The sequence below is a fragment of the Leptonychotes weddellii genome, chromosome 10, assembly GCF_054177405.1.
Source record: "Leptonychotes weddellii isolate Sample4059 chromosome 10, ASM5417740v2, whole genome shotgun sequence".
Classification (NCBI taxonomy): domain Eukaryota; kingdom Metazoa; phylum Chordata; class Mammalia; order Carnivora; family Phocidae; genus Leptonychotes; species Leptonychotes weddellii.
Window position 1 is genome coordinate 98,693,122 of NC_138378.1, and position 18,379 is coordinate 98,711,500.

Sequence of the window (18,379 nt, forward strand, 5' to 3'; positions counted from 1 at the left end):
CCTAATTGCCTCTCAAAAGTTTCATCTTCAACTACTATCACATGGGAGATTAGGGCTTCAACCCATGAAATTTGGGGGGACACAAATATTCAGTCCATAGTACAGTATAATATTAATTTAAGCTATACTGTGATAAATTAAAGATGCATATATCAATCTCTAGGAGCAAACCTAAAATAATAAGATAAGGAGGTATAAAGATAAAATCGAATACTAAAAAAATATTCAATTTATCAAAAAAAAAAGGAGAAAAAAAAAAGAGAATAAGGGGAAGGAATAGAAAACCAAAAGTAAGATGGTAGTCTTAAGCCTAACCATATCAATAATAACATTATATGTAAATGGACTAACTATTCTAATTAAGAGGCAAAGACTGTCAGACTAGAAAAAAATCAAGACCAAATACATGCTTTCAAGAGATGTATTTTAATATAAATACACACAAAAGTTGGAAATAAAATGATGGTAAAGTAGATGCCATACAAACAATGCACATAAGAAAGCTGGACTAATTAATTTAAAATCAGACAAAAAATGCTTCAAGAAAAGGAATAGTAGTAAAGATGAGGCAGGACATATAATGACAAAAGATTCAAGTAATATTAAAGATTTGAAACACACTAGCAAAAATGTAAGACAATTAACTGAAATCAATTAACTGAGACTTATAGAACACTACAAAAATCAACTGCAGAATTCACATTCTTTTGAAGAACACATGGCACATTCACAAGATAGTCCATGTATTGGACCAGAAAACAAGCCTTAATTTTGAAGGACTGAAAACATACAGAATACATTTTCTACCTAAAATAGAATCATATTAAAAATCAATAATAAAAAGACACCTGTAATATTCCCAAATATTTGAAAATGAGGAAATATAATTCTTTATTTCAGAGTCTAATTTTTCTTTCTCTCTTTTTTTCTCTGTTCATTTGTTTTGTTTCTGAAATTTCACATAAGTGAAATCATCACTATATTATACACCTGAAACCAATATAACACTGTATGCTAATTATACTGGAATTAAAAAATAAATTAAAATTTTCAAAAGAAATATAATTCTAAATAAAACATGAGTCAAAGAAAAAACTCACAGAAGAAAACAAAAATTATTTTGACTTGAATGGTAAAGGAAACACATTAAATGTTGTGGGTTGCAATTAAGGCAATCTATAAAAAAATTTATATCATTAGATGTTTGTATTAGAGAAGAAAAAACACTTAAAATCAACGGACTAAGATTCACTATAAGAGCTAGAAAAATAAGATTAAATTAAATGCAAAGTAAGTAGAAGGGAGAAAAAATGTAGAAATCAATCGTATATAAAGTGGACAAACAATAGAGAAAATCAACAAAACTGAAACTCACTAGTAAATACCATCAAACATTTGAGAAACAAGTAACTACAATTCTCTAATCTTAAATCAATGTTTTCCTAAAATATAAATAGTCTAAACATCCCAATTAAAAGGCAGACATTGTCAGAGTAGATGGAAATGTAAGACCCAACTATATATTATCTACAAAAAACCCTTCAAATATAAAGATATTGATTGATAGGTTTAAAGTAAATCCATGGAAAAAATTCATGCAAATATTAAACATAAAGCTGATGTCTTATTCTGTTCAGAATGCTGTCACAGAGACCATAGACTGGGTGACTTATAAACAATATAAATTTATCTCACAATTCTGGAGACTGTGAAGCCAAAGATCAAGGTACCAGCAGATCCCAGACCTGTAAGGGCCTTCTTCCTGGTTTATAGAAATCTGCTTTCTCATTGTGTTCTCAATGGCAAAGGGGCAAGGAAGCTCTCTGGGGTCTCTTGTAAAGGTACTAATCTTATAATCTTTTATAAGGGTGGAGCCGTCATCATCTAATCACCTCCCAAAGGCTCCAGCTCCAAATACCATCACTCTGGAGATTATGTTTCAACATACGAATTTTACAGACACAAATATTCAGTCTATCATTGGAATGGTTGTATTAATATTAAAGTAAAATTTAAAATAAAAAATATTACCAGGAATAAAGATTAAGAAGTCATAATGATAAAAATATCAATTCATCAAGGAGTCATAATAACGCTAAATGAGTATGCACCTAAATATAGAATTTAAATGAAGCAAAAACTGACAATTTAAAGTGAAATAAATAAATCCACAACGTAGTTGAATATTCCAAAATTTTTTTCTCAGTAATTGATAGAACAAATGGACAGAAAATCAGTAAGGATGTATGAAGATTGCATAACTATAAAACTGAATATTCCAACAACAGAAGAAAATGCATTCTTTTTAAGTACACAGGCTATATTCATCAAGATAGACTATATGCTGAATCATAAATCGTGTTGTAATAATTTTAAAGGATTCAATAAATAAAACTCACGTTGAATTTTTTTTTTTGCTTTTTAAAGAAAATATTTTTGAAAGAAGTCTCTTTTAGTAGGCTTAAGGAAGCCTACCTCATACTACTTGATGACAAAATATAGCTAAAAAATGAGGTTATAAATTGGATTTTAAAAATTAGTATTCTCTTCTAGGTTATTTTACAAACCAAGTGGTATCCCACAATGTACAAAAGGAAGTCTCTTCATGAGGAAAATGTTTTTAATCAATAAATCAAAAGATAAATGATCAAAACTCAAATGCTCTGAAAACCAGTTGCAGGCATTTTGTTCATATGACACCAAAAACAATAAATAATAGAAAGTCCTAGAATATTCTTTCAAATAATTGAAATCTTTTAAAGAAATTATATCAGCCATCTCAAAGAAGAGAAGAGTGCTGATAGGCTGAATTCCTTTCTAATTCAAATAGGATTTATGACTATAACTCAAGGTTGTTTTTCATGTTCTACATAGAGCTCTACAAAAAGTATTTTTGTTTAAGGTAGATAATCTATCAAAAACCTGGTCAGGCTATGACATAAATACCTAATATGGCTAAGTAGGCATAAGGCCTGATTTTTTTCACTAATCCAGAGGTAGAATGGTGCTACTTATGTTTTCTTAAAGTATGTATGACTTGGTTTGGCTTGCTTTGGCTTGGTTTGCTTTGGCTCGCTTGGTTTTGGTTTTAATCTAGTGTTGACATCTAGTCAGTTTGAGATTGGTAAGAATGAGGAGAGTCTTAGATATCCAGGACCAAAGTCAGAGGTACATGATCAAAGTACTGATATGTGATTAAGGAGCCCAGGGAACCAGAAAAAAGCTGGAGGGGTAAGCAATCAAGACACTGGTACAGAAGGCTGGGGAATAATCTGGGAGCAATGAATGAAAGGCTGAATCAGAGCCCAAAGGATGTACCAGAACAAGAGAGAGGTTTAGCAGTCACTAAAGAATGCAAAAAAGTAAAAAGCCGGTCAAGAAAATAAATTGCACAGATCAAGCTCCATGCCCATGATGTGCATGGAACTGGAGGTTAAAAATAGAGAGTAGGGTCTAGATATTCAGGGATGGAGCCCAGGATGGCAGATGGGAAACCAGACCCAGACACAGGAGTCACACAAGAGTGGGAGTCAAAAACCCACCCAAAGCAACAAATTTTGGCAAGCAAAACCCAAACAGAACAGATTAGCCAGGACACTAAAGATTGGAATTACTGAGTTCCAACCCTGGAAAACAAATATAATTATTGAGCTGGTAAGTATATGCTAGTGGTTATGTATGTGAAGCTTTACCTACATCCATATATGGGTAACCTGGTTAACAGGGGAAAGAGCAGCAAGTTGAGCTTGAAACTGACTCAAAATCCTCTGAAATACACAATGTGCCCAGAAGCAGAACTAAGACCAGGTAAAACACAGAAATCAGGTAGAGAGGCTCACCTACTAGGAGCAAAGATGGCTCAAGAAAGGACCGGACATTTCTACCACAGAGACTGGGTTCTTCCATGAGATTTAAAGGGACACTAAATTTTATCCATCTTTTTTATGATTCAACTATTTATAAATACCAATACTGCTAAAAATCAGATGTCATGAAATACAGAAACAAGAACTACACCCAAAATAAAAATCACTAACAGTCTGATAACCCAATAAATGTGACTTTAAATATATATAAGGCCATATCAATTATCATAGCTCTTTCATATAAGTAATAGGTATTTATGAAATGGAATGATATTGTCTATTTTTCCTGTGCAACAAGAGCCATTAAAAGAACGGTGATTGTGTCCAGATTTTATGAGGAATTTGTTTTCACAGAAGTGTTCAAATTGAAAATCTCTGGAGAGCAAGTGAGCATTGTCAGGCCCAACAGACAAGGTGAAGGCAGACAGGGATCAAGCACAACTGTTGAATATGGTCTACACTGGAGTGACACAGGTGGACTGGGTCATTGCCCTCCACCCTGCCTTTGTTATCTCTGCTTCTCTGGAAGGCTGACTTCACTGAGGACTCAGTCCTTGAGCCCAAACAGACAGGGGAAATATGTGCTTAAATTGTTTAACTGCTTTCCCTCTCCTTTATCCCTGACTTTCTGGGCTCCTCTCTCAGGTCCCCTTCCCTAGTTCTGGAAAACTCTCATTACTACTCTTCTAGACCCCCTGATTGAGGACATAGGTATCTCTTGAGAGAGCGCCTCCCAAGAGTTGAATCCTGCCGCCAAATCCAGGGTAATACTAACTCTGCAGTTGGTCTAGATCTCTATTTGCTGCTTGCTTAGAGACAATATTGACCACTGTGTGGAGGGTTTCAGTTGTCCCTCACCGACCAGATGCCTTGATATTAACTGCTTGCTTCCTGTACCCATGCACCTCCACCCCATCACGAGTTTCAGCCACCTGATCAGCCACTTGCTGATCTACCTTAACATCCAGAGAGCTCTCACACTGCCTCTTTTACAGAGCAGGTCCCTTTAGAATAATTTTGCTTCCACTTCCTGAGGTGAGCGTGCACACCCTTAACTTAAACTCTTAATAAAGGTAACAATATTACATGGAGCGGTTCCTAGCGTCAAGGTCCAAAGCCATGGGCTATACAAAAAGAAAGTTACTAAGACAAATCACTTGTGATTTCCTGATCTCCCCAGATATATTTATTAGGAAAACAGAGACGATACAGGAGAGGCCAGGAATGATTTTGCCTCATCTACAAACCACTGAGCAAACATTTCTGAGTGTTCAGAGGACAGCCAAGCTCATTACAGAGTAAAATAGAAACGCACTAGAGTTAATGGTAAAACCAATGAATTCTGAAGTCACTTCCCCGTCGTTTCCTTCAGGTGTCAAATGAAGAAGCTGGGTTAGGTCACCTCTGAGGCCTCCTTAAGCTCTAAAATATCCAAGATCTGTAAAGGATAGCTCAATTTAAATTGGCATTTTATGTCAAACATACAAAAACGTATTGACAATAGGATGTATTTTTGTGGGTACTACATAGAATCAGCATGGCTAAAACATGAGGTTTTAAAGGAAGGTGGAGGCAGATGTTTAAAAATTGAGAAACCAAAACTTAGACTTAATTTGTGGAGCACCCACAAGGTCTGAAGAGTAAGATACCTGAATCCACAAAACATCTGACAAATTCCAATTCATAGCCACCTGTTTATCAGCCTATTTCCAGAGCCCAAAGTGTGGTGGAGGTTGTAAATACAGTATTACATAGAAAGGCACTATCATTTGGGAAATGATGCCATAGAATAAAAAAAAATTTTTTTAAGTGTCTTTTATCATTTTAAAATCTATGGCCATAAAGGCAACTGGGCAATGCCAGAAAGATGGTAAGAACACAGTGCTCCATCTCCCTGGTCATAACTGAATGGCCTCAATTTCCAGTCATTCACATTTTCAGGAACATAGTTTTCCTTTCAAAACATTTTAATAGTTATGAATGACTTGTTTTCGATATAAATACCTAATGTGTTTTTCTATCAGATTAGTTCATGATGGAATAATGTACACCAATTTCATGCATAATTTGCACTTTTATAGCCGAAACATCAAGAAGAAATATTATCATTAAATGTTGATTCGTGAAGCAAAAAGAAAAAAGAAAAAATCATTTTTAATTCAAGCTCAGGCCCACGTTTATCAGGCCACCAAGAATGGAGAATTCTGCACAGACAGCACACTGCTTGCCTAAGGGGTCTGCTCTTTCCCACAGGTCTCCACCCCTGCCTGCTGGCTGCTCCTTAGAGCAGAATCGCGAGGCAAAGAACGTGGCTCCTTTGCTTGTAAGAACAGAAGCTACACTGTAAAACGGGTCGGCAAACGATGACCCACAGGCCATATGCATCCCACTGTTTGTTCTGGTATGGCTCTCGAGCTAAGAAGGGTTATTGACAGAAAGAAAAAAGAGAGAAAGAGTTCAAGACGTGTGAAAATTACATGAAATTCAAGTTCCAGTGTCCAGTAAATGAGGTGTGGACATAGCCAGACGCACTTGTTCACACACTGTCTGCGGCTGCTTAATGCTATAACATAAAGTCAAAACGTTGCAACAGAAACCATACAGCCCACAAGCTCTATATACTGTCTGGCCCATGAGAGTAAAAGCTTGCCAACCTCCGCCCTAAAACATCTAGGAAACTGCCGTGTTGCCCCACAGACAGCAGCAATATTCCACTCAGCCACTACAAATGTCTCCTGCTTCTCATGCCTAATGCAAAGTCAAATCTCAAAGTCAACGCTCTGCCTTAACACGAAAGTCCTCTACAAAAATACCTGTTTCTTTCTAAAACTTCTGCCACAGTTTTTCAGGCTCAGTCGCTTGCCTAAAACCAGCATCTCTGCTTTTCTTCCTGTTCTTCTCTGTCCCCAAACTCAACCAGATTTCTTCATAGCACTTAAATGCGGTGAGGATTTATTTTCCATTTGTCTGTCTCTCCAGCTGGAGAACAAACTCAGTGAGGCTGGGATCTTATGTATTCTGTTCACCATCATGTAATGCTCTTTTAAAAACACCCAGTACACTTAGCACTAAATGGAAACTGCTTAACAAACACCGAAGGAATGGCTGACTGAATAAGCAAATAAGTTAAGGCTAAAAGAACCAGGGAGAAAAAAGTTTAAAATGGATTTTTTGAAAGCACACTACACACACACCCCCCACCACCAAAAAAAAGATCTAATTTGTCTGAAAACTAAGGCCACAACTCACAAAACAATGACCATGGACCAGACACTATGCTCAGGCCTTCACCTCTTGGAGCTGTTGTAACAAATCACCACAAAATGAGTGGCTTAAAACAAGAGAAATGTATCCTCCCACAGTTCTGGAGGCCACAAGTCTGAAATCAAGACATCAGTAGGGCCACACTCGTTCTAGAGTCTCTAGGGAAGGTTTCATTCCTTGTCTCTTCCGGCTTCTGGGAGCTACTGGCATCCTTGACTTGTGGCTACATCACTTCAACCTCTGTTTCTGTCCTCACCTGGCCTGTGTCTTTTCCTCTTCTGTCTCTTAATAAGGACCCTTGCCATTGGATTTAGGACACACCAGGTTAACCTAGGATGATCTCATTTCATGATCTTTAATCACATCTGCAAAGACCCTATTTGCAAATGAGGTCACAGTTGTAGGTTCCAGGGATTAGGACACTGACATATATTTTGGAGGCTACTATTCAATTCACTACACTTCGCATCAGGATATTGGCACATTTGTGATTTCATCTAAGTTCTCCAAGAGCCTTGACAGTTACTGCCATTTCTCAGATAAGAATACTCTAGGGTGCCTGGGTGGCTCAGTTGGTTAAGCAACTGCCTTCAGCTCAGGTCATGATCCTGGAGTCCCAGGATCGAGTCCCACATTGGGCTCCCTGCTCAGCAGGGAGTCTGCTTCTCCCTCTGACCCTCCCCCCTCTCATGCTCTCTCTATCTCATTCTCTCTCTCAAATAAATAAATAAAATCTTAAAAAAAAAAAAAAAGAATAATCATAAAAGTGAAAAGGCTAGCATTTAAACTAAGTCTGTTGGGTCGTAAGACTATGCCCTTAACCATCATGGAATTTTACTGTCTACACAGCCATCAGGGCCTCTTCCTGAACCACCCAACTTGCAGGTGGAATATACCGGAGTCCCAAGCCACCACAAAATCCCTCCGTTTCCCTTCACCTACTTACACATCCAGCCGGTCCACCTGGAGTGCAAAAAAAAAAGAACAAGAGGCTACTTCACAGGTCACTAGGAAACTCCCCATTGTCTTCGGGGCTAATCTGACACAATTAGCCACCTTCTCTAAAATTCAGTTCCTGTTTCTCTTAGTAAATTTTGCTAAATGCTTCATGATATTCATGGCAAATCAAATACACCGTGTGTCCATCACTGATAAGCAGTGTGTATGAGAAATTCTCAAGAGAACATTTTCTTTACTTCACTCCAGCTATCTTATAGAAGTATAAATTACTTTTTTTTTTTTAATCGGGATGCGAATGACAGTGGGGCATCTCACATGGTGACAAGGAAGTAAGACATAAGGAAGGAACTCTTCTCTGGTCACTTTGAATGAGAACATGCCAGTGACCCTCGAGGGACTATAAACTGTGGGCATTCCTCCAAACTCTTTCAAATTGCTTGGCTCAAAACTCACATAAAGTTAGTTCCTTGTGAAAATCCCCCTCCTAGTGGCATGAGAGAATTAATGTACTTCCAAAAGTAAACAACTTGCTCCTTTCGCAGCTGAATCAGAACTGTTATATATGATGCCAACTCAGAGGGAACATACAGTCAAGGAAATGGAAGGGTCAAAAGCCAACCACCTGGAAATTTATGTCAGTTTTTAATGCTTAGGCTCCTTCACCGCAAAAAATATCACACTTTAATACCACTGCACAATAAAGGAAAACCTTTGACTTGTGTGCTTGTGGAAAAAGCAGAATGAAAAAGCAGCATTCATGTGAGAGTCAAAACCTATCCTGCACTTTGGTGAAGAATAAAAAGGCTTTTATGCTATGTCTTTTACCTCCATTGGAGCTGGGGCTTAGACTGACTCTGTGGACAGGAAACTGACAATGATTGAGCAACTTCTCCTTACCTGATTGTTCCATAGTTTTTATATCATTGAATCTTCACAACCACCCTTAAAAATAGGCAAAAGCCCTCATTTTAGAGTTGAAGACATTGAGGCTCAGAAAGTCTAATGACCTACCAAAGGTCAAGCAGTTAATTAGAAGCTCAGCCATATAGGGTAAACCAAAGAGATTCCCAAACACCAAGCTTACCTAAATCAACTTCTTTTTTCCTGCTCCTGCCAGTATATTCTAAACATATGCTTTTAAAATAATGAAATGCTATATCTTGCAATGAAGTTATTATAGCATTCTGGTAAGTCTGCAAGTGTCATGCTGTTTTCGCTGAAGATGACCAGGATATGACATTGTCTCCTCCTATTTATCACGCCCAGCCAGCAGACTGTCAGATACCCACTGCTGTGATCTGTTTAGCAAGGTCAGTGCATGATTGCTATGAATAATTGGATGCCATTAATAATGGTCAGCTCCAGGATATAGGAAAGTAGTCAACGTGATAATTGTATTTTGAATTCCAGCAGATTATTTCCTGGGGAGCAGGAAGACAACTACTATATGGAATACAGTTTTCCTATGGACAGAGAGATAACTGATTCCCTAGAGGTGAAGGGGACAAGCCAAGGGCTCTCTTAATAACATATGTGACAACTTCTGGAAAGAAATATGGAAGTGAACATATTGCAATATGCGGCTAATATTGGGAGGCCTGACCATTACTGTCTCCAGTACTTAACTCTCTTAGTCCTTCATTTAGATTATCACTAGAGCTTTACATATGGAGGGGGAGGTGTCCGTGTCTAAATATGGAAGCACCAGTGAGGTCAGGTCAATGCCTAATTAGGAAATAATCCAGTTGATAGTCATATGAAAGGTCAAGCATAAATCTTTTGCTGTTTAATGTGTATTAAATGTCCATAATATATTAAATGCTGTGAATACTGTAGAATAATGATATGGAACAACATTATTATCTTTTTAAAAAAATCTTATCAGAGAATGAAGGCTTTGAAAAAAAATCTTCTAGAATATAATAATAAAAATGAGAAACTAAAGAGAATGGAAAAAGTCACATTTTTATAATCATGTGAAAAGGAGAAGTTGAAAACAATTTTAGAGAAAGATAACAGATTAGGGTTTGGGTGGTAAATAAAGTAAAGAGCAAAAGAAAAAAAATCATAGAGAAATATAATAATAGCAACAAGGCATGTTTTATTTCAACACCCATCAGCTGTCAGTTTCAGACGTCAATATGGAAACTTTCTTAAACTGGCTAGCCATGTGAGCGAACAAAATTAAACTTAATTAAACTTAAAACTTACCATAGCAGAAGTATAAGTGAAGGAAACGCAATGGGAACATGGAGTCATAATACAACTGCTGGAAACAGTAAGTATTCAGCATGTATTTCAATTCTTGTCAGCTTTTCCATTATCTGGAACTACTACAAGATGGACCATTTGACCATTTTTTTTCAAGGGTATTCGGTATTCGCTGAAACAAAAAGACAAACAAATGGATCATAGACAAAATATACAAGCCAAAACTATAAAACTCTCATAAGAAACCATAGAGTAACTCTTCATGACCTTGGGTTAGGTCATGGTTTCTTAGATATGATACCAAAAGACAGGTAACAAAAGAAAAAGTATATAAATTGACTATATCAAAATTAAAAACTTTTGACCTGTAAATGATACCATCATGAAAGTGAAAAGACAACCCACAGAATGGGAGAAAATATTTGCAAATCGTATATGTGATAATGGATTCGCATCTCAGTACAAACAGCCAAAAAGCAGAAACAATCCAAATGTCCATTAACTGATGAATGGGTAAATAATGTGGAGTAGATCCATATAATGGAATATTACTCAGCCATAAAAAGGAATGGAGTACTGATACACACTACAACATGTTTGACCCTTCAAAACTATGCTAAGTGGAAGAAGCCAGTCAAAAAGGCCACAGGCTGGGGCACCTGGATGGCTCAGTTGGTTAAGCGACTGCCTTCGGCTCAGGTCATGATCCTGGAGTCCCAGGAGCAAGTCCCGCATCGGGCTCCCTGCTCAGCAGGGAGTCTGCTTCTCCCTCTGACCGTCCCCCCTCTCATGCTCTCTATTTCATTCTCTCTCAAATAAATAAATAAAATCTTAAAAAAAAAAAAAGGCCACATGTTGTACAAATCCTTTTATGAGAAATGTCCAGAATAAAAAACTTATAGAGACAGATAGCAAATTAGGGGTTCCTTACGGCTAGGGGAAAGAAGACAGGAGGGAAAAGGTGACTTAATACTAATGAATATAAGGTTTCTTTTAGGGGGGATGAAAATGTTCTAAAATTAGTTCATGCCGATAGTTGCATCCCCTATGAACATACTAAAAAGACATTAAACTGTATACTTCAAATGAAGATGAATTTTAGGTATGTGAATTATATCTCAGTAAATTCAAAGCTGTTTGTAAAAAAAAAAAACAATCAAAACAGAAAAATACCAACAGGTATAGGTTGCTTCCCTAGTGACAAAATCATTTTATTTTTAGACTGGAGATCCAGAAAGGGAGAAACAACTTCCATAAGTCCCACAGTAAGCCAGAAACTAAGTGGGATCCCCAAGATTTCTGCCTCAGAAGATCCCCCAGGCCTCAATGCCACTGAAAAATTTCTCACCTTTTATAGTCTGTCTTTCTGAGGGGAGGAAGAAGGGATCTTTTCCCCTCAGTGACAGTGGCCTTACTGACTGATGCATTTATCCAGAAGAACTTCCATCAGCTAATGTACCCTGAGGATGCCATAACCTACAGGAAGTAGGCAATATCAATCTAGCAGGTGTCTTTGTTCTTAGATAATAGTAAAGAATTTCTAAGGGGTCCCCAAACATAGGCAAGGTCTAAATAGTTCCCTGAAAGGAGCATCAGATGGAAGCATGCAAGATTTTTAGGCATTAGAGAATTATATGAATAGGTGATGGTCAGTTTATAGAAATAAGGACCCAGAACCCAGATGTCCCAGTCTTAACTATGCCTCCCAGGCAAAGTAGGAGACTGAAACCAGAGTATTGAGGGTCAACTCTTTGACTTTTGCCCTTAAATGAGTGCCTTCCTCCCCAAGGGAACATCCATTTCCTTCCAAAACCACCTTTAAAGCCACACAAGCTAGGGTAGCAAAAAAGAAATGAAAGATCCTCATCCCAGCTGCAATATGTTCAGAATCTTCAAGCATCTTCTTTTAAAATCAGAAGATAAGAAAATGCCTTAGCTATCAATGGCTTCCTCATTTGCACAATGGAGAAAGGGAACACCACTTAGAGAAGTCAGTGGAAATGTGGTACACACCCAAGTAAGAAAGTGTATCAGAAGTGTGTGTGTGTGTGAGAGAGAGAGAGAGAAAAAGAGGGAGAGAGAGAGAGAGAAAAAGGGAGAGAAGGTGGTGAAAGGGTTCAGGGAGAGCTAAGGCTGAACATCAGAGCCTGGGAACATTTTAAAGGTTTTCTAGAACAGATCAGAAATGAAAGAGAAGTTCCTTATGCTTGAAGACAAAGCATACAAGAGATACAAGAATGGAAAGTTTCTGTTCTCACTACTGTGCTCCCAGCTTTAGAAGAAACTTAATAATTACAGAATTCAGGATTTTTTTCTTGTTCTTATGCCCGTTATTTTACTTGTAATAAATTTTACAACTCTTGAGTTCCCTATTGCCCTTGTCTTCTTTTACTTCTGCATGAATTATTTTTATTTCTTTTCATAAAATAAAATGTGTCTTGAAGAGAACACTGACAAGCCTTGAGATGGAGTCAATTAACCAGTAACATATCCCTGCCAATTTTCCAACCACTACAAATTAGCCTGCACATGAGGAGAAAAGGTGAGAACAGAGGTAGACAGCATACACAGCTCCATGTTTTATTCCTCTTTCCAGAATGGTGGGGATATTAACTAATTACCCTACACTATGCCTCTGTAGGATAAAAAAGAGTAATCCAGCTGTGCCCTACCTTAAGAAAAACTAAAAATGACTTATAAAAGTAAAAATTTACCAAATTATAAATAATGAAACAGAAAACATATTCATAAAAGAATTTGAGATAAGGTAACATTTGAAAAAGAATGCTTAGTACATTTACAATATGACTTTCTTTTTTTTTAAGATTTTATTATTTTTATTTATTTATTTATTTATTTATTTATTTATTTATTTATTTATTTAAGAGAGAGAGAGAATGCACAAGCAGGCTCCTTGCTGAGCAGGGAGCCCGATGTGGGACTCGATCCCAGGACCCCGGGATCATGACCTGAGCCGAAGGCAGACACTTAACTGACTGAGCCACCCAGGTGCCCAGTATAACTTCATTTCTAAAACTTGAATTACTCTTTAACCAAAACCCATTATTTAAAAATCCAAATTTATAAAGGCAGATGCATTAGGGGGCTAGTTGTTAAATTCATAAAAAGATGGGGCACCTGGGTGGCTCAGATGGTTAAGCGTCTGCCTTCGGCTCAGGTCATGATCCCAGCGTCCTGGGATCGAGTCCCGCATCGGGCTCCCTGCTCCTTGGGAGCCTGCTTCTCCCTCTGCCTCTCTCTCTCTCTCTGTCTCTCATGAATAAATAAATAAAATCTTTAAAAAAAAATTCATAAAAAGATGTCTTTAAATAGCATGCCACCTCCACCTCCCACCTCTATGTACTAAAAATATGATTTGATTTGCCAGCAACTGATCAAATGCAAATTAAGGGACACACAGAGATTGTTAGAGCTAAATATGCCTGTATTTGTCTTGTTGTTTCTGTGGGTAGATAGGAAAATTGAAGATCTGAGTAATTAAGTAGTCTTTCTGAGATTAAAGTTTATAATTAGGTTCTCCTAGTTCCTTATCTATAAAATATCTGTCTGTACATAATACTAATACACAAATAGACACAAATTGTGCACGCTAATGGAAGAAGCAGAGAAACATGACATGAAAGAGTGGATATTTCCAAAATTATTTCATCTTAGCCTTTGGCTATATTTTATTTGCTTTACCCATACAAAGATAGGCACTGGAAATCTAATTTCCCATGCACATAAACTGACTTTCAGTAACATTAAGCAGAATGTCTATGAGAAGTAGATCAAGGAATAGAACCCCAACACATGCTATAATCTGAAGGGAATTCTTCAGAAAATATCATGGAGGGGGTGCCTGGGTGGCTCAGTCGGTTAAGCATCTGCCTTCAGCTCAAGTTATGATCCCAGGGTCCTGGGATCGAGCCCCGCGTCGGGCTCCCTGCTCAGCGGGGAGTCTGCTTCTCCCTTTCCCTCTGCCTGCCTCTCCCCCTGCTGTGCTCTCTCTCTCTCTCTCTGTCAAATGAATAAATTAAAAAATCTTCAAGAAAATATCATGGAGGGTGACAAAAGACAATTATCAGATTTTAAGTGATCAAAGCAAAATTAAATAAAAGATTTTAAGGACAAGGCACTATATACTAATGCTTTTCAAACAAACAAATTTCATTTTAAAATTGAACCTCAATAAGTATCTGTACCTCCAGCATTCCTCTGATCAGCCTGAGACTGATTTTTTACAAGGACTAAAGAAGAATTTATTGGCTAGCTTGCATTTCTGCTTTTGAAGGCAAAACATACGACAATAGACTTGCTCTATCTAGTCTACAAGGCCCCAGGTACTGCATAGCCTCACAGGAGATCATGGCCAGGTATTCAGAAACTTGCGCAAGCAACATCGTCAGCTTCCAAAACAAACTTTAAAATACTACTCAAGGAGAGAAATGCATAATATAAACTCCATTAAGATGGATCATCAGAAGTCCAGAGAACTTGAACCTTGTAATAATAGAGCTGTATGTCTAACCAACAAGAGAGCAATGTAACCAATTTAAAACTGAATATATGGCCACATCCCAGAGAATTCCATGGCAGTCAAACACCGAGTTTCATAGAAGGTTCTAATCTTGACTAAGAATTTTATCTTATTAATGCACTCCCTGTCTAGTAATCAAGTCTGACAAGGCCAGATAAAAGGGAATATATTTCTTGACAAAAGAGAAGCATGGGACTAAATAACACAAGTGGATAAAATTGCTTCTAACAATCTATTTAAAGATTTCATTAAGTAATGCTGGTTAGTTTTGATTCTTGACAATGGAGCTACATAGGAGTTCCACATGAATATGGAATGATTAAAAACAATGTTCTCAGACAATGAGTATTAATGCTGGTTATACTAGTGGAAAACAGACAAGGGACCTTTGGTGGAGCCAAAACACTGAGACTGAATATACATATGGGGTATTCTATGAGAAGGAAGTTATGGTTGAATGGATATTTTAAAAACAAAACAGTGCTGTGAATAGGGACAGCCATCCATGTAATTTCTGTCAAGAACAAATGGGCTGATTAAAGCTGTTAGATATTGTGATAATACAAAAGGGGAGCTGGTGAGAAGATTCACTAGGCTCAAATGAATAATAAAACTGAAAATGAACAAAGATTATAACATCACTTCAACAAATGGAGCCAATAATAATGCTCTTTGTGTCCACAGCACCTTTTATCTTAACAGTTCAGAGCATTTCACAGAACCACCGAATCATGACTTTTACAGTTGAAAGTGACCACAAAGATAATCTACTGCAAACATACAGGCTTCTGTGTGTTCTACAACATCTCCCACAGACAATCACACAACCTATTTGATCCCTCCAGTAATTTCATTTCCTCCTGAGTACACCATTTCAGATCTATATTAACAAAAATCCAGAATATTCATATTTGTCATTTTCTTTGCACAGAAGCCTACAGCAAAGCTTCTCACCATGCAGGGCTGTGAGGTGGTAGGGCAAGAGAAGAGGAGAGTAAGAGAAGTCAAGCAAATGTTGTGAGGCAGAAAACGAAAGTGGTAACTGACTTTGCGGACCTTAGAAAGTTTGCAACCTCAGTCCATCAGATGTCAGAGGACTGGGAGCCAAAAGAAAGACCATTCTCACCTCAGGATCCTGGAAAGGCTCAGGAATTATGATCACTCTGAAAATGGGTACAGATGGAGGTTATCAACCTGGGGGTGGGGGGTGTGGTGGATGCTAAAACTCTGTACAAGAAGAAGCCAGATCTCTGGAGCCCTTCCCCCATCCTGTATAGCTAAACAACGGTCCCACATGGCAGGAAATGCATGTATTCAAAACTGCATGGAGTACCTACTACGTACCAGGCATTGTTCTGGGAACTGTGGCTATGGAAGTGAACAAAACACAAACACCTCAGCCCTCAGACAGCTTACATGGTGGAGAAAGGCAGCATGCAGGAATAAATAAATAAAGTAATGAATAATAAAGCAAAAAAAGTAATAATGGCAGATGGAGATAAATGACAGGAAAAAAATTAAGCAGGGACAGTGGACAAGAAGGCAAAGGGGAAGAAGTTAATTTCAATAGGGTGGTCAGAAAAGGCTTTCCTGAGGGTGACAGTGGAGCAGCAACCTGAGGAAGTTGAGATGAGTCTCTGGGGAAACTTTCAGGCAGTGGGAAGAGTAAATGCAAAGGCCTGATGAGGGAGTGAGTGACCTCACTCGGTGGGGGTTAGTGAGGCGACACTCCCCATGAGGAGACCAAGTTGGCTCAAGTAGGATGAGCAGGGTGGGGAATGACAGGGAACAGGGTTTAGAGGTAATAAAGGGGCAGGAGGAGACAAGAGAGTGGATCATAAGGCCTTTTAAGTTGTTTTTAGGTTTGGACCTTTGCTCTGAGATAGATGGGATGCCACTGCAGAGTTTTGACAGAGGATGGAATATACCCTGACTTATAATGGTTAGGGAATCCCCATTCAAAAAATCTTAATGCCATATAAGCCCATCAGTAAAAAAAGCCCCATCCCAATCATCACACATAGAGCTTCTGCCTTTGTCAGTCTAGGCTGCTATATGAAAAATACCATAGACAGCGTGGCTTACACAACAGAAATTTATTTCTCATGGTTCTAGAGGCTGGGTAGTCCAAGACCAAGGTATTGGCTGATTCAGTTCCTGGTGAGAACACACCTCCTGGTTTGCATATGGACACCTTCTTCCTGCCTTCTCACACAGCAAAGACAGAGAAAGAGAGAAGAAAGCTTTCTGGTATGTCCTCTTACATAAGGGCACTAATCTCATTATGAGGGCTCCATCCTCATAACCTGATTACCTCCCAAAGGCCCACATTGGCGATTAAGGCTTCAACATATGAATTCAAGGTGGGGACAGGAGGACACAAACATGTACTCCATAGCAACTTCCAATTGGCTTTTTAGCCCCTCACTCTAATAAAATATGGACCCCTGAGGATCATCAAACATTTTTTAAAGCCTTTTAGATGAAAAAGATAAGCTAAAATAAATAAACTGGGGGGAGGAGGGATCTCAGAAGAAATTGGAATAATCCGATGAGCAAAAACAAATTTTAAAAAAAATTCAAAATAAATTTCATCAAAGAACCAAGCTGTAACATCTATGAAAGAAGAACAGGATGCTCCAACAAAGGAACAAAGTGTGTCCTGGAAATAAAAACTGAGAAGTAAAAGTTATAATTCAGTAAAACAGTAGGAAAACAGTTGAAAGAATTTGCCAGCAAGTTTAAAAAAAAAAAAAAAGGAAAATGACAGAGGAGTAATACAATAAGAAAAAATTAGTCATTCAGTCCAGAAGATGTAGCACTTAACTAAATACAAGGAAAACAGAGGGGAGAGAGTTATCAGACAAATAACAGAAGTCACAGCTTCTATCCGATGTGAAGGACCAAGTTTCCATATTGAAAAGGCTTTTGACTGCCAGGGAACAGAATGGAAAAGTAGGTATGGGGGGAAAAGAGCCGCAAGCTCTTCTTCCACAGGAGGAAGTCAACAAACAGTTAAAGTTAAATATTGACAAGTCAAGAAATAGCAGTAGGAAAGGCATGTTATTTGGAAATCACATGGTAAATGCCAAGAGAAACAGTAAGCAGGAAGCAGATCACCCATTCTGGTGGTACCTCTGCCCTTATCCCATTTCTTCAGGGATATTTTAAACTTTATAGAAAGAATCCAGCACCAGGGTGCACCTACCAATTTGGGGGAGGGTAGGCTAGCCACCTAATCTCTCTACCTCAGGGACCTCCTGGGGCAGAAAAATCTTAGCTCTTAACCTGAAGTCAGTGAATAGGATATAGGGCATCTGTGACCTTGAATGTTTAAAAAAATAAGTATTTCTTTTTACTAACATCTGACTGAAATTTCGCATGTTATTTAATTATGAAGAAGCAAAAAACCACAGTGAAATCAATAGTACCTGCTACTCTGTCACCAGTAGAAATCATAGACATTTTCATATATTACAGTCGGCCCTGATATCTCAAAGTATGTTCATGCCACTTTAATATAATGAAGTTATTAGAC

The 18,379-nt window shown here is 37.9% G+C and overlaps 1 long non-coding RNA gene across 6 annotated transcripts in view; it reads right to left on the reverse strand.

Moving 5' to 3' along the window:
* The window catches only part of LOC115939333 (uncharacterized), a 558,748-nt gene that overhangs the window by 450,374 nt on the left and 89,995 nt on the right, over nucleotides 1–18,379 (reverse strand). For all 6 annotated transcript variants that reach the window (XR_014138275.1, XR_014138276.1, XR_014138273.1 and 3 more), the window contains 2 exons: nucleotides 10,302–10,473; nucleotides 5,182–5,304 (listed from right to left, as the gene is read on the reverse strand). This is a non-coding gene — a long non-coding RNA (uncharacterized LOC115939333). The remainder of the gene's footprint in view (nucleotides 1–5,181; nucleotides 5,305–10,301; nucleotides 10,474–18,379) is intronic.